Here is a 12,773-nt window from a genome sequence, read left to right as displayed (position 1 = left end):
TTCATCAGAGAATTATTCTCATAGAGTACTCCACACTGAACAAGCTTCTTGGACGTGAAGTCTACAGCTCTCACACGTAGTTGGGTGGACCTAAGATAATGGCAACTAACGGAGTTGTCCATCTGACTATATCAGATGATCTTGAAGGCATTTCTTCCATTCTGAGATGGCTTAGCTATGTTCATCCTTTTGTTGGTGGCAAGAAGAATGGTAAATCTTTTTGAAGACATGATTGTTTTGCTACTAATGTTTAATAGTAACATGTATGTTTTTATAGTTCATGTGGAGAAGACAAAGAATGCCAAGGAGGAAGCGAGGGAATTGTTGCTGAAACTGGAAACAACTATCCATCAGAGGGTTAAGCTTATTTAGAAAAATCTCTCAGTTATGCTTAGGATTCTTGGTCAAATGGCTATTGCTAATCCAATATTTACTCATGGTCATCAGCTACCTACACTGGTAAGTGATTGTTTTTGGTCTTCCTACTTCAAGATTACTTATAGGTACTGTGAAAGTGTTTCTTTTTTAATAATCTATCAATTAAATCAATGGTTATTAGTGGCAGCTTTTTAGTTACTAGCTAAAAATTGTTACAATAGAGATTTTGTTTGGTCAATTTATTTCTCATCCTTAAACAATCTGCTGCAGGTCAAATACGTTGATCCATTAATGCACTCATCAATTGTTGGAGATACCGCATTTGAGACTATGCTAAATCTTGCTCATCGTCTAGCCCCACCTCTTTTTAGCTAGGTACACGAGATAGCTGCTTCTTTGCATATAATTTCTGCAAAAGATGTGCATGTAGTCTTGGAGCTTACCTAACCTCTGAAGGTCAAGTTCCCAAAGGTCCCCCATTGGATAATTTTGAGAAAATAGTTAATGGTCTGTCAATGTCATTGAACGATGGACCGCTTCTAGTAGATTTGTTTACCTTTATATTTCTAGTATATTTCTGTCTAAATTTAGTTACCATTCAACTGTACTTCTTGTTTGCTGTTCTTTTTAATTGCTCCATATTTTGCTTTCTTCTAAGAAGATTGCACTTCTCGATAACTTACTTCACATACTATATATGCATTTGGATCCTATATTGCCACTCGCTAGGCCACGTATGCTCTTTGTCGGATATGAATACCTTGATTTTGTAATGATGATCAACCATTTTATATTATAATTTTCTTGTCTCTTGTTGACTCTTCATGGCTTTTTCCAGGTTCTTTATCATGTCCTTGGTGTTCGTCCAGGCTTATTATCCACTAATTGGGCCATTGTTGAACGAGTTATGCCTTGGTATCCAAGCTAATGGATTGGCCAAAGTGAGTAAAATGTTGTTTTGTTACTTAAAATTACACTTATACTTATTTTTTTTTATTCTTTTCGCTTCTAATATTTCTGTGTAATTTAGTCCCTTTCTGGAGTTTATGCTAAGGATTTGCACGCCTGCTTGACCGCTATAAAATGCATTCCTTCTATCCCTGGCCATGTGCTTCGGAATGATGCTTTGATCATGACAAGTATTTGGATTGCTTGGAAGATGTCTATCCCTGGCCATGTGCTTCAAGCCTTTGCTTCTATCTTCCATCTGCTTCTCCATTACTCAAGGTGATTGATAGTTAAAACAAACTTATATTGCGGGTGCATGCTGTGGAAGTGGACCTCAATGAAATAACGTTGGGGCAGGTAAGCTTCAGCAAAGTAGGTTAGCAGCTTTAAATAATATTTTCCAGTATATCAGAACTCTGATTGCCTTTAAAAATGTTTTCCTTGAGCTTACTTTCTTGTTTTCTAACCATCACAGACTGTCATGTTTTGCAGGAACAACTTAATCAAAGTAACCAGTCATTTATTTTATGTTTTGTTAGAATAAGTAAAAGGGTATTTGTGTCTTTTGTTGTATATCTTCTTTTCTATATAAAGGCCTAACTCGTGGGTTTCCTATGACACGAGATTTTAGGTTTTACTTTGAACATGGTATCAGAGCGAGGTTAAAAACCCTAATTTCTTTCCTTACCCCGCGTCGTCTTTCCTCTGCCCCGCGCCGTTTTTCTGCCGCACACCTTTCTCCTCCTCAAGCTCACGCCTCGCCTTTCTCTTCCGCAGCCGGCTTCTCCAGCGCGAAGGGGGCCGGCTTTTCCAACGCTCATCGGCCTTTCTCTTCCGCAGCCGGCTTCTCCAGCGCGAAGGGGGCGACGACCGCTTCCTCTGCTTCGGCCGTTTCAAAGAAGGGGGAGTCGCGAGGAGGGTCCGGAAGGGGGACGCCCGTTTCGTGGACGCCGAGCTCTGCCTCGTCTCCACCATATCATCGTTGCTTCTTCCTTGATCTCTTCGCCCTCCTCTTCGAGGCTCGCGACCAAGGATTGAGAACGAACCCCAACTCGCTGCCTGGTGCCTTCTCTACCTCTTCCGCCCGTCAGATTCGCCACTGGTAATCTTCTACCGCACCTTCTCTGATCGCGAGACCCTCCCCAATCCTTCTCCTGTCTCTACGTTCGATCGCCCTGCGCTTTGACCTGATCCCGCGAGAGAGAAGCCTCTGCCGTTGTTGGTTTTCTGTTGCACAGAGGAGGAGGAAGGGCAGAGGTGAAGGATCTACAACAAGGCTCGAAAATCCCTTCTACGTGCCTTATTCTTCCTTACAAGCTCCAACCCTGCCCTTCACCAGCAGAAAGGCTCGACACCAGTAGAAGAAGCAATCCAGCAGAAGCTCAGTTTATCTATTCATGGCTACATCTGGCGCCCCAAAGCCAGATATTTCAATCTTTACCAACCATATTACTGCACCCCTATCTTCCGAGCAGTTGGATGGTAAAAATTATATCTCCTGGACATCTCACATTGAACTTTGGCTTGTTGGACAGGGATATGAGACCCGATCGTCCTCTGTGGAAGAAGGTTGACGCTCAGTTGTGTTGTATTATCCTAGCCACCATCCATTCATCTCTTAGGAATGTCTTCCGTACTCACAAAACCTGCAAAGCTATTTGGACACAAGTTCAACAACTCTTTACAAACACCTCTCGGCGACTCTATCAAGTTTGTGAAGATCTCATGACTATCCTCAGCGCTCATCAGATTAAGGATTCAATGTCAACTTATCTGGGTTCAGTCTATAGTCTTTTTTGTGACTTCAATGAACTGCTCCCACCTACGGCCGATCCTGTTGAAGAGCTTGAAAATCGGAAGAAATTTTTATGTCTTTGGCTTTATATGGTCTGCCCACGATTATTCTCATGTCCGTGACCACAGCCGCACAGAAGCTACCATGGAAAATACAGGCGACTCTTCTCGTGTCGGCGAAGTCTTGACGATGCCTTCTTACATTCTGTTGACTCGTCGACTTTGGTCTCTCACAAGGACCTCCACCTTGCAAGGGGGCGAAGGCGTCCTTGGTGTGATCATTGCCACCGACCGGGACACGATTGATAAATCTTTGGAGTCACGTAGTGCGTCCTCCTCGTCTTTCTTTCAGTTGTTCGAGTTCTGTTGCTCCTTGACTTCCACTTCAGATTAACACCGATTCGACTTCACACCTTCTATACCGACTTTCGAAATGGTTTGAGGATCAGGGCTTGGGCTCCACTACCATTCTGAAGCGGTACTTCCTTCTTGACATATCTCGTTCTTTGAGTCTTTGGGTTCTTGATTACGGGCCACCGATCATATCACTAGTAATAAATCTCTTTCCTCTCTCTACTTACGGTAATTTACAATGGTCACCGTGGCGATGGTTCCCAAACTCAATCCGGTATTGGTATTGTTCATCCTTCTTCATCTCTTTCGATTCATAATGTTCTTTATGTTCCGGCGCTCCTTTTAATTTATTGTCGATAAGTCAACTTACTCGATCTCTTGATTGTGTCATTTCTTTTACTAACACGTCTGTTTCCTTACGGAGAGAGATGCAGGGGAGGATGATTGGCGGATATGAATCTCAGCTATATCGACTTCCTGACCCTCTTTTGTTGGTTTGGTGGCGTCTCACTTCTTATTCATGCTCGGTTGAGACATCCAGGTCTTAATAAGTTGAAACAATTACATCCTAGTCTTTCTCACTTAGAGTCTTTATCTTGTGCGTCGTGTCAATTAGGCATGTTCGTAGTTCTTTTTCTCCTCGTATTGAGAGTCGGGCTATGTCTCCTTTTTCTTTGGTTCATTCTGATGTTTGGGGTCCGAGTCGTGTTTCTTCTACAATGGGGTCAAGGTATTTTGTTACTTTTATAGACGATTTTTCCCGTTGTACATGGTTATATCTAATGAAGGATCGTTTAGAATTGTTTTCTATTTTTGAATCTTTTTTCCTTGAAATAAAAACTCAATTTGGTACTTCCCTTCGAACTTTGCAAAGTGATAATGCACGCGAGTATTTATCTACTCAGTTTCGTACCTTCTTGACATCTCATGGTGTGCTGCATCGCACGTCTTGCCCTCATACCCCTCAACAGAATGGGATTGCAGAACGCAAGAATCGTCATCTCCTTGAAACCACTCGGACTCTTCTTCTCCATTCTCATGTCCCTCATCAGTTTTGGGGTGATGCGGTACTTACTGCGTGTTATCTCATCAATCGCATGCCTTCATCCACTCTCCAGGGTAAAATACCTCATCAGGTGCTTTATCCACATCAGTCCCTTCATCCCGGCATTGACAAACTCTCTCCTCGGTCTCATAAGTGTGTCTTCCTTGGGTACCCACGGTCTCAGAAAAGGTGTTATTCCCCTACTCTTCGTCGGTACTTCATCTCTGCTGACGTCACATTCTTTGAGTCGGTTTCTTTTTTTGGTCCTTCCGCTTCAAAGGTCGAGGTTTCTCCCTCTCCACCTGCACCAATGACTATCTTTTATCCTCCGGAGGTGCCTCGCCTCTATCACCTCCTGCCTCGTCTCCTCCTTTGCAGGTTTATCAGCGCCGTCATCGTTCAGCTTTGCCGCCGACCAACACTGACACTGCTGTGGGCACATCTGTGGAGCCAAGTCCTTCGTCGTTTCCTCCGGTCCCATCTCCTGACTCTGATGTTCCTATTGCACTTCGAAAGGGTATGCGTTCCACTCGTAATCCTTCTCCTCACTATGTTTCTTTAAGCTATTATCGTCTTTCCCCATCCTATTATTATTGTCTGTCTTCCCTGTCGTCTGTTTCTGTTCCAAAGACTAAAGGGTGATGCCTTTGCCCATCCAGGATGGAAACAGGCTATGCTTGATGAAATGAGTGCCCTACAGAGCAGTGGGACTTGGGACCTCGTTCCTCTACCTCCTGGGAAGTCAGTGGTTGGTTGTCGATGGGTGTTTACGGTGAAAGTTGGTGTAGACGGCACGGTTGATCGGCTTAAGGCTCGTCTTGTCGCTAAAGGCTATACTCGGTATTTGGATTGGATTATGGCGACACCTTTTCTCTGTTGCCAAGATGTCTTACGTCTTTTACGTCTATGTGCGTAATTCGCCATTGGCCCCTTCATCACTTGGACAAAATGCATTCTTACATGGTGACCGCTCGAGAAATCTACGTGGAGCAACCTCCGTGTTTTGTTGCTAGGGGAGTCTTCGGTCTTGTGGTGCGGAAATCTTTATATGGTCTCAAGCAGTCACCCAGGCATGGTTCAATAGATTTAGTACCATAATTCAACAGTTTGGCATGACTCGAGGCTGATCATTCTGTTTTTATCACCACTCATCTACTGGTTGCATCTATGTAGTGGTTTATGTTGATGATATTGTCATCACGGGTAATGATCATCTTGGAATTTCATGAGTAAAATAACATCTTTTCAAACATTTCTAGACAAAGATCTCGTGAACTCAAATATTTTCTAGGGATAGAGTGGCGCGATTAAGATGGGATCATTATATCCCGAAGGAAGTATCGATGGATACGGAAGAAGCAGGAATGTTAAACTCAAAGCGATCGACAATCCCATGGATCCTAATGTCGACTCCTAAATCGGGGGCCTCTTTCGGATCTTGAGCAGTGCAGGTGATTGGTAGGAAACTAAGCTACCTTCTGTCACTCGTCAGGATATCTCATTTGCAGTGAGTATAGTAAGTCAATTTCTTAGCTCTCCATACGAAGAACATTGGGATGGTGACTCGCATTGTTCGATATATCGGGGTGCACCAGGAAAGGGTCTTTATATGAAGACAAGGAGCGATCTACAGTTTTTTTAGAGGCAATTCTCCTCCGATAGATGGTGTCCTCTCATTTTTGTATATTTGTCGGAGATAACCTTATTTCTTGGAAAAGCAAAAAATAAAATGTTGTGGCAAGATCCAGTGCAGAGCCAGAATATCGAGCTATGGCTATTGCTAGTCAAAAACTTATATGGTTAAAACAGTTGCTTCAGGAACTAAGGTTTGGAGAGGTTACACAAATGTCACTCATATGTGACAACCAAGCCGCTATGCATATTGCCTCAAATCCAGTCTTCCATGAGAGAACAAAGCATATTGAAGTTAACTGTCACTTTGTCAGAGAGAAAGTCATATCTGGAGAAATATCTACTAGTTTTGTCAACTCAAATGATCAGCTAGCAGATATATTCACTAAATCACTTAGAGGTCCCCGGATTGACTACATATGTAACAAGCTTGGTATATATGATCTATATTCTCAAGCTTGAGGGGTAGTGTTAGAATAAGTAAAAGGGTATTTGTGTCTTTTGTTATATATCTTCTTTTCTATATAAAGGCCTAACTCGTGGGATTCCTATGACACGAGATTTTAGGTTTTACTTTGAACATGTTTAAAAGTAATTTGTCATGTATTTTCTCTATTACTTTCCTACTTTGCTAGTTTCACAGCCAGTTGATGTATATCTGACTATGAAAAAGTTGTTGTATGTGAATATCCTATTTGACCAAATGTTTGTTTTAAAGCCAAATCCTATTAGAGTTTCTCTGTTCATAGTTATGCTTTCAATTAAATATGAGTGGTAAAAATACCATGTCAGTGCGCTATAATGCTTTTTGTTGTTGCCATATAAGTATTTTTCTATCACAGCAGGTTGCTGATGATTCAACATCATATGGATGCTGCATTTTGGTCGAAGAACTTCTACAAAACCTTCAATTTTCATTGCTTATAGGGGACAAATAATGCTCATCACCACTACGCCATCATGTTTTCACTACATCACATTGTTACTACATCTTATCAAGGCTTCCATTTTTTTTATTTGCATTTTGGGATACTAAAAAGGTAACAAACTAGCCTAACTTCCTCATCCATCATACTTCTTGTTGCCTTTTGATGTCCAATTGTTTAATTTAACTATATAAATGCATTTAAGCTTCTCAAACGACCACAATCTAAAATTTAACTTAGTGGTCGTAGCTTAGATTATTGAACCTTGTAAGTATTGAAGTTAAAAATTGTTCAGAAGTATCTTTGTTTTTATATGCTAATGAAAATTTTTGTAATGTAGATATGCATAGGAAAAAAATCTTTTTTAGTAAATTAGTGGGGGGTTTTGCTTATATAGTAATTGGGCACCTCACAATTTTTAGTTTTTGTCGTTGTTGTAGTATCTTTGTTGAAGAAAGGTTAGAATAGCTTATGAAAGGCTTAGAAATGCTAAATCTGATATCTACAAAAGATGCATCTTAAGAAGAAAGGGTGCTTGATATCACTTATAACTCACTAGAGGAAAACTACACTACCGAACAAAGGAAATGAGTGATTCTGATTCAACACCAGATGCTACTCCTAAGGAAGTCTATAAATCACTGGAGGAGTATGGTGCTAAGGAAGGAGAAAAAGGCAAAAGGGATTCTGATTAAGCTACTCTTAAGGAAGTTTATAACTCACCTGATGAAGAGTGTACTTCTAAGAAAGTATCATTCAGCAAGGATCATGACTAACACCAACAAATTTCTATCTGACAGACCTTATTGAAAGAGAAAATGTAGTCATTAGCCAAAATAATTTTGATGACTATATTAATAAAATTAATGCAAACAAGCGACAGAAGTTGGATGCAACCGATACTATTTTGCCACTTTTCCAGTATCATGCTTATGAGAGCTCTGATTCCTCTAGCAAGTAAGCTTTTTTTAAAACTATTTGTTTGCATTACCAAGTCAATCAGTCATTAGCAAAGTATAGCGTCAATTAATTAGTGAAGACTATCATCATATACTTGCCATCAAACAAAGCATATTATAACTTGTGATAATTATTAGTTCAAGAAATATGCTTAATTTTCTTAGACCATACAAATGTAGTGTCAATTAATTATTATCTTGTGGGTACAGATGTGGAATAGTTAGGTTATTATTTGGATTTTTTAGAACCTCTACATGTTTGAATTCATCTTTTCCCTGGGTCTTTGGAAGATTTACATATTTATCCTTTCAAACTTTGGAAAATGAATTTCCATTGCAGAAATGATATTTGATTTTTCATATATTTTTCTGGAACTATTAATTTTACAATTTTTTGGGGTCATGTGACTATTTTCAATTTCTTTATGTTATTCTGTAAATATTTCCTCTGAGTTAATTAGAATTTATAGCAAATAACATGATCCACTATGATGCTTCCTATACGCTCTGCCTTAAACATTTTGTTCTTATTATCAAGATACCTAAATTCAACCACACAAACATGCTCTAGTCCCAACATATTGCACTTTTTAGTTATTTTGTTATGCATGCACTATCTTTTATAATCGTTTTAAAGCACCATGTCGTTCTGTTACTTGAAAACTATATGTGGGCACTTGGTTTCACTTATGAACCAAATAGCTAGAGATGCAAAATGATCCAAACAAAGGCAATATGCTTGATTACATTAATTGATGATATTTACGATGTCTATGGAACCTTGGATGAACTCCAGCTCTTCACTAACGCTGTCGACAGGTGACAGGCATTCACAATCATCATCAAGTCATGTTTATCTCAACTATCTAAGCTCGAGCGAGTTTTGTTGCAGATGGGACATAACTGCCATGGACAAGCTTCAAGAATACATAAAATTATGGGACTTAACTGACGTGGAGACTAACAACGAACAGGTCCTTAATGATGAACTTTATATTTGGTTGAGACAAAGGACTACTAGCCAAATATTGTCTCGAAGTGTATGTTTAATTTCTCCTAATTTATGTAAACTGCTGCCTTTCTCCTTGCATTTTGTCAAATTGTCAAATGCAGAGTTACTAGAGGAATTCATGAATGTTGTGAAATATAGATATGTGGAAAAAGTACTTCTAATTCAGGTCAATGACTAGATCAACTCTTTGTGGTTACAGATTTGCTTTGTGTTTCCTACTTATGCTATTTTGATCTCAAATTTGTTTAGTGTTATATTTTCAGTTTGAAGACTTTGCCAGCTATAATGCATGAACTCCTTGCCAAATATCACAAAACACATCTAGTCTTCAATGATGATTATACAAGTAATTGATTTTAGCTCTATTGTTTTAGACTTCAGTATCTTCCTTTATAGTTCTTTGAAATTGTATAACTTGATTCACTCACATTATACTATCTCCACATGTTTATGAACAATTCAATATGCTTATTCTCTATTGTGCTTGCTAGGCGTTTTGGCGCTTTAAAAATAGTTGGTGGAACATTGGCATAACAAAGTTTCTTATTTCTTTGTGTTGGGGAAGTTTTACTTCTAACTTAATTGGTTGATTTGGTCTATTGAATGTATTTGCATTTGGTCTATTAAATGTTTTTGACTTTGATTTTGTTGACTTGTGTATTTGCCTGTGAACATCTTAGTTTCCCATTATGGGAGTATGAATTCCTATTTACTTATGCTTCGTCCTTGTATTTTATATTACAAATCTTGTGATGCAAATAATTATATAAGAAATAAATATAGAAAATCATTTCTATTAGGATTTTATTTATTAGTTGGGCTTCTGCTTTTTGAAAAAAATGGCAGAAGATGGTTTTTCCAATTTTATGGTTTGCATTAAAATCTAATATTTGCCATAATTTTGCTGTGCTACTTAGTGTTAAGTTTACATGTTGCATGTTATATGACTTTAATTATTGCACTGCACGTACATGTTTCAAGAGTATATTAACTCAACTACTCTCAGTTAAATATCTATTTTATTTTTGCTATCAATACTTCTTTGAATCTTGTCCTTATTTTGATTATCAATACAGGCTGGTACCGGTATTTGTAGAACTCATGGCTCTTGAGATGTCAAAGCAGGTTTTCAACTGAGTCTTTTTATTATGCGCATGGACAACATTTTGGATGTTCTGATGATTTTACATACTGGCTCATTTGGTTGTAGATTTTTATGGCTGTTGTAGACAAAAGCTCCGTTGGAAGGAATTTGCAAGAAGATATAGATGGTTGATTGTAAGGTAAGGAATAGAATCTTAGACCTTGCTTATTTAGTTATTCTTATTGCAAGCATAAAACTTTTAATTGTTTTACTTTGTTGTTCATTGTTTGCATTGTGATACCCGTTCCAGGGCTTAATTGTGAGCTCACACAAGGATTCCCTTCAACACTTTACGGAACCTTGGGTGCATGATCATGAGCTAAATGTCTGCCATGCACTTGGATATTTTCTCTTACTATGTGTGTGACTTTTAAGTTATATCATTATTGATGACGAGAATGCTTTCTCCAACTCGGGTCTACTCTTTTAAAGTGGTTTCTCTAGTGGTCATATATTTTCATTTAAAAGATACTAATACTTTATCTTATTTTTGCTGTCTCAAGTTTGTACAAATTTAAGTGTACTTTCTACTTGTAAATTTGCCTACACTAATTTTCGAATAGTCCTTCATTTGTTCTAGTTTAATTTCTTAGGTAATCAAGCCCACTATTTTACTGGGTCATCTGGAGTGGGAAAAACTTTCACTGAGGAATACGACTACTTTTAATGAGGTTAGCTTCCAGACCTCTACCAAATCCTTACTAAAATGCATTCAGTTTCTACGTGCAATTTACCTATATTCAGAGAGGATTAGATCCAATCCACAAGTTCCCTTGCATTGATTACAGAAATCCATAATTTTGGCTCTATCTAGCCCTACCTCTCAATCAGAATGCAATGCAGAAGAGGCATATTCATGGCGTAAGGTAAGCTTCCTGCCTTCCTCCATCTTTTTACAGCAATAGTTGCATAATTCATATTCATGATTTACTCTGATAGTTAACTTCTGTTACTGAACTTTCATTCACAGGGTCAAGCAATATTTGCTAGTGGGAGTACATTTGATCCAATTGAGTATGATGGAAAAGTTCTTGTGCCACGACAAGTTTAAATTTTGTTCTCAACATAAACAACCTATATCAATAAGAAAATTTTTATTTGTTATTGTTAGAATATTGTAAATATAATAACTAGGGGTATTATTATAATTATGTTGTATCCTTCTCTATATAAGTCAATAACTCCGTGGTATCTAATACACGGTTTTCTCTTAACATGGTATCAGAGCAAAACCTTAATTTTTCCGCCGCTACCATCAATTCCTGTTGCCATTAGTCACGCTTGGACGGGGACAAATCTCTCCCGATCTCTCTTCTCCCTCTCGCGTCACTCGCAAGCATAAGCCCCGCCTCCTTTCCTTGCGCGGCAGCAGAGGCATCTCCTTCCCGATCGCGAGCACAGGTCGCCGCTGCTCTTCCTTCTGCGTGGAATATCCTTGCGTCGCCGCAGCCAACCCAAATTTTCTAGCGCTGTCGTAGCAAACCTTAAATTTTCTAGCGCCCTCACAGCAAACCCTAAATTTTCTAGCGTCGTCGCAGCAAACCCTAAATTTTCTAGCGTAAACCCTAAATTTTCCAGCTCTGTCGCAACAAACCCTAAATTTTCCAGCGCCGCAACAAACCCTTAATTCTCTCCGCGCCTGTCTCCAAGGTGTTGCGACGTCACCGAAGATTCGGGCTGCTGCCCTCTTTCACCGAACTGATCAATGGCTACCTCCAGCACTCCAAAGCCGGATATTTTGATCTTTACCAACCACATCACCACACCACTCTCCTCCGAGCAGTTGGATGGTAAGAACTACTCCTCTTGGGCTTCTCACATTGAGCTTTGGCTTGTTTGATGGAGTCAAAGAAAGAGCGAAACAAGCTAACGATATGGATCATGGTCAACTCATTCTAGATATTAATGATGATCCATTATGCATCAATGGAGGCCCAATTACAAGGGCTAAGGCTAGAAAGATGAAGGAAGCACTTCATGTACTAATTGAAGATGTGAAGGTCAAAGCTACCATTGAAGAAGGTTTGACTAAGAGCAACTCATTGGACATAGTCAACGTAATTCAAGCCTTAGATGAGCTTAATTAGCACTTAAGTCTCATGTCTATGTAGTAGGGATATGTAGGCTCAATTTAAACTCAATTTCTACTTTTATTTGGGTTGTAATAAAGCCATAAGCTTATAATGGCTAAGTAGTCTGCATAGGCCTTTACTAAATGGGCTTTCTTTTGGCCTTTTAGGGTTTTTTGGTCACCTTATAGTTATAAATAAAGGGGGTGACGCCCACACATGTATCTTTGACATATTTTTCAATCTAAAGCACGGTGAGGCTCTCGCTTGTTGGTTCTTCATTGAACTTGAACTTATCAAGGCATCTCCTTGTGGCGTTCAAAGACTTATCAACCTCAATCCCAAGGTTGTGGCGTCTTCCATCTCTTATACCAAGGTTCGTGCTTTTCTAAGCATTGGATCGAGGTTTCTTTCATCCATCTTATCATCTTAGACCTTCCTTCTTTCTGTTTTCAATTCGTTGTGGGTTCTTGAGATATCTTTCTCATTGGGTTCACATCATTGTTGGACAG

The 12,773-nt window shown here is 39.2% G+C and overlaps 1 long non-coding RNA gene across 4 annotated transcripts; it reads left to right on the top strand.

Moving 5' to 3' along the window:
- Positions 1–647: 647 nt before the first annotated feature.
- LOC122037202 lies at positions 648–11,224 on the top strand. 4 transcript variants are annotated; one of them, XR_006127564.1, is made up of 12 exons: positions 648–753; positions 1,217–1,319; positions 1,409–1,683; positions 6,997–7,191; positions 8,856–9,010; positions 9,150–9,214; positions 9,312–9,394; positions 10,125–10,173; positions 10,259–10,331; positions 10,786–10,863; positions 10,981–11,058; positions 11,163–11,224. It is a non-coding gene; the product is annotated as an uncharacterized LOC122037202 (long non-coding RNA). The 4 variants fall into 4 exon arrangements; XR_006127563.1 differs by having other exon boundaries at positions 8,856–9,214; XR_006127565.1 differs by having other exon boundaries at positions 6,994–7,191; positions 8,856–9,214.
- The last annotated feature ends 1,549 nt before the right edge of the window (positions 11,225–12,773 follow it).

This window comes from Zingiber officinale, unplaced genomic scaffold (assembly GCF_018446385.1).
Source record: "Zingiber officinale cultivar Zhangliang unplaced genomic scaffold, Zo_v1.1 ctg244, whole genome shotgun sequence".
In the NCBI taxonomy this organism is placed as follows: domain Eukaryota; kingdom Viridiplantae; phylum Streptophyta; class Magnoliopsida; order Zingiberales; family Zingiberaceae; genus Zingiber; species Zingiber officinale.
This window is presented reverse-complemented; position numbering and strand designations above follow the sequence as displayed.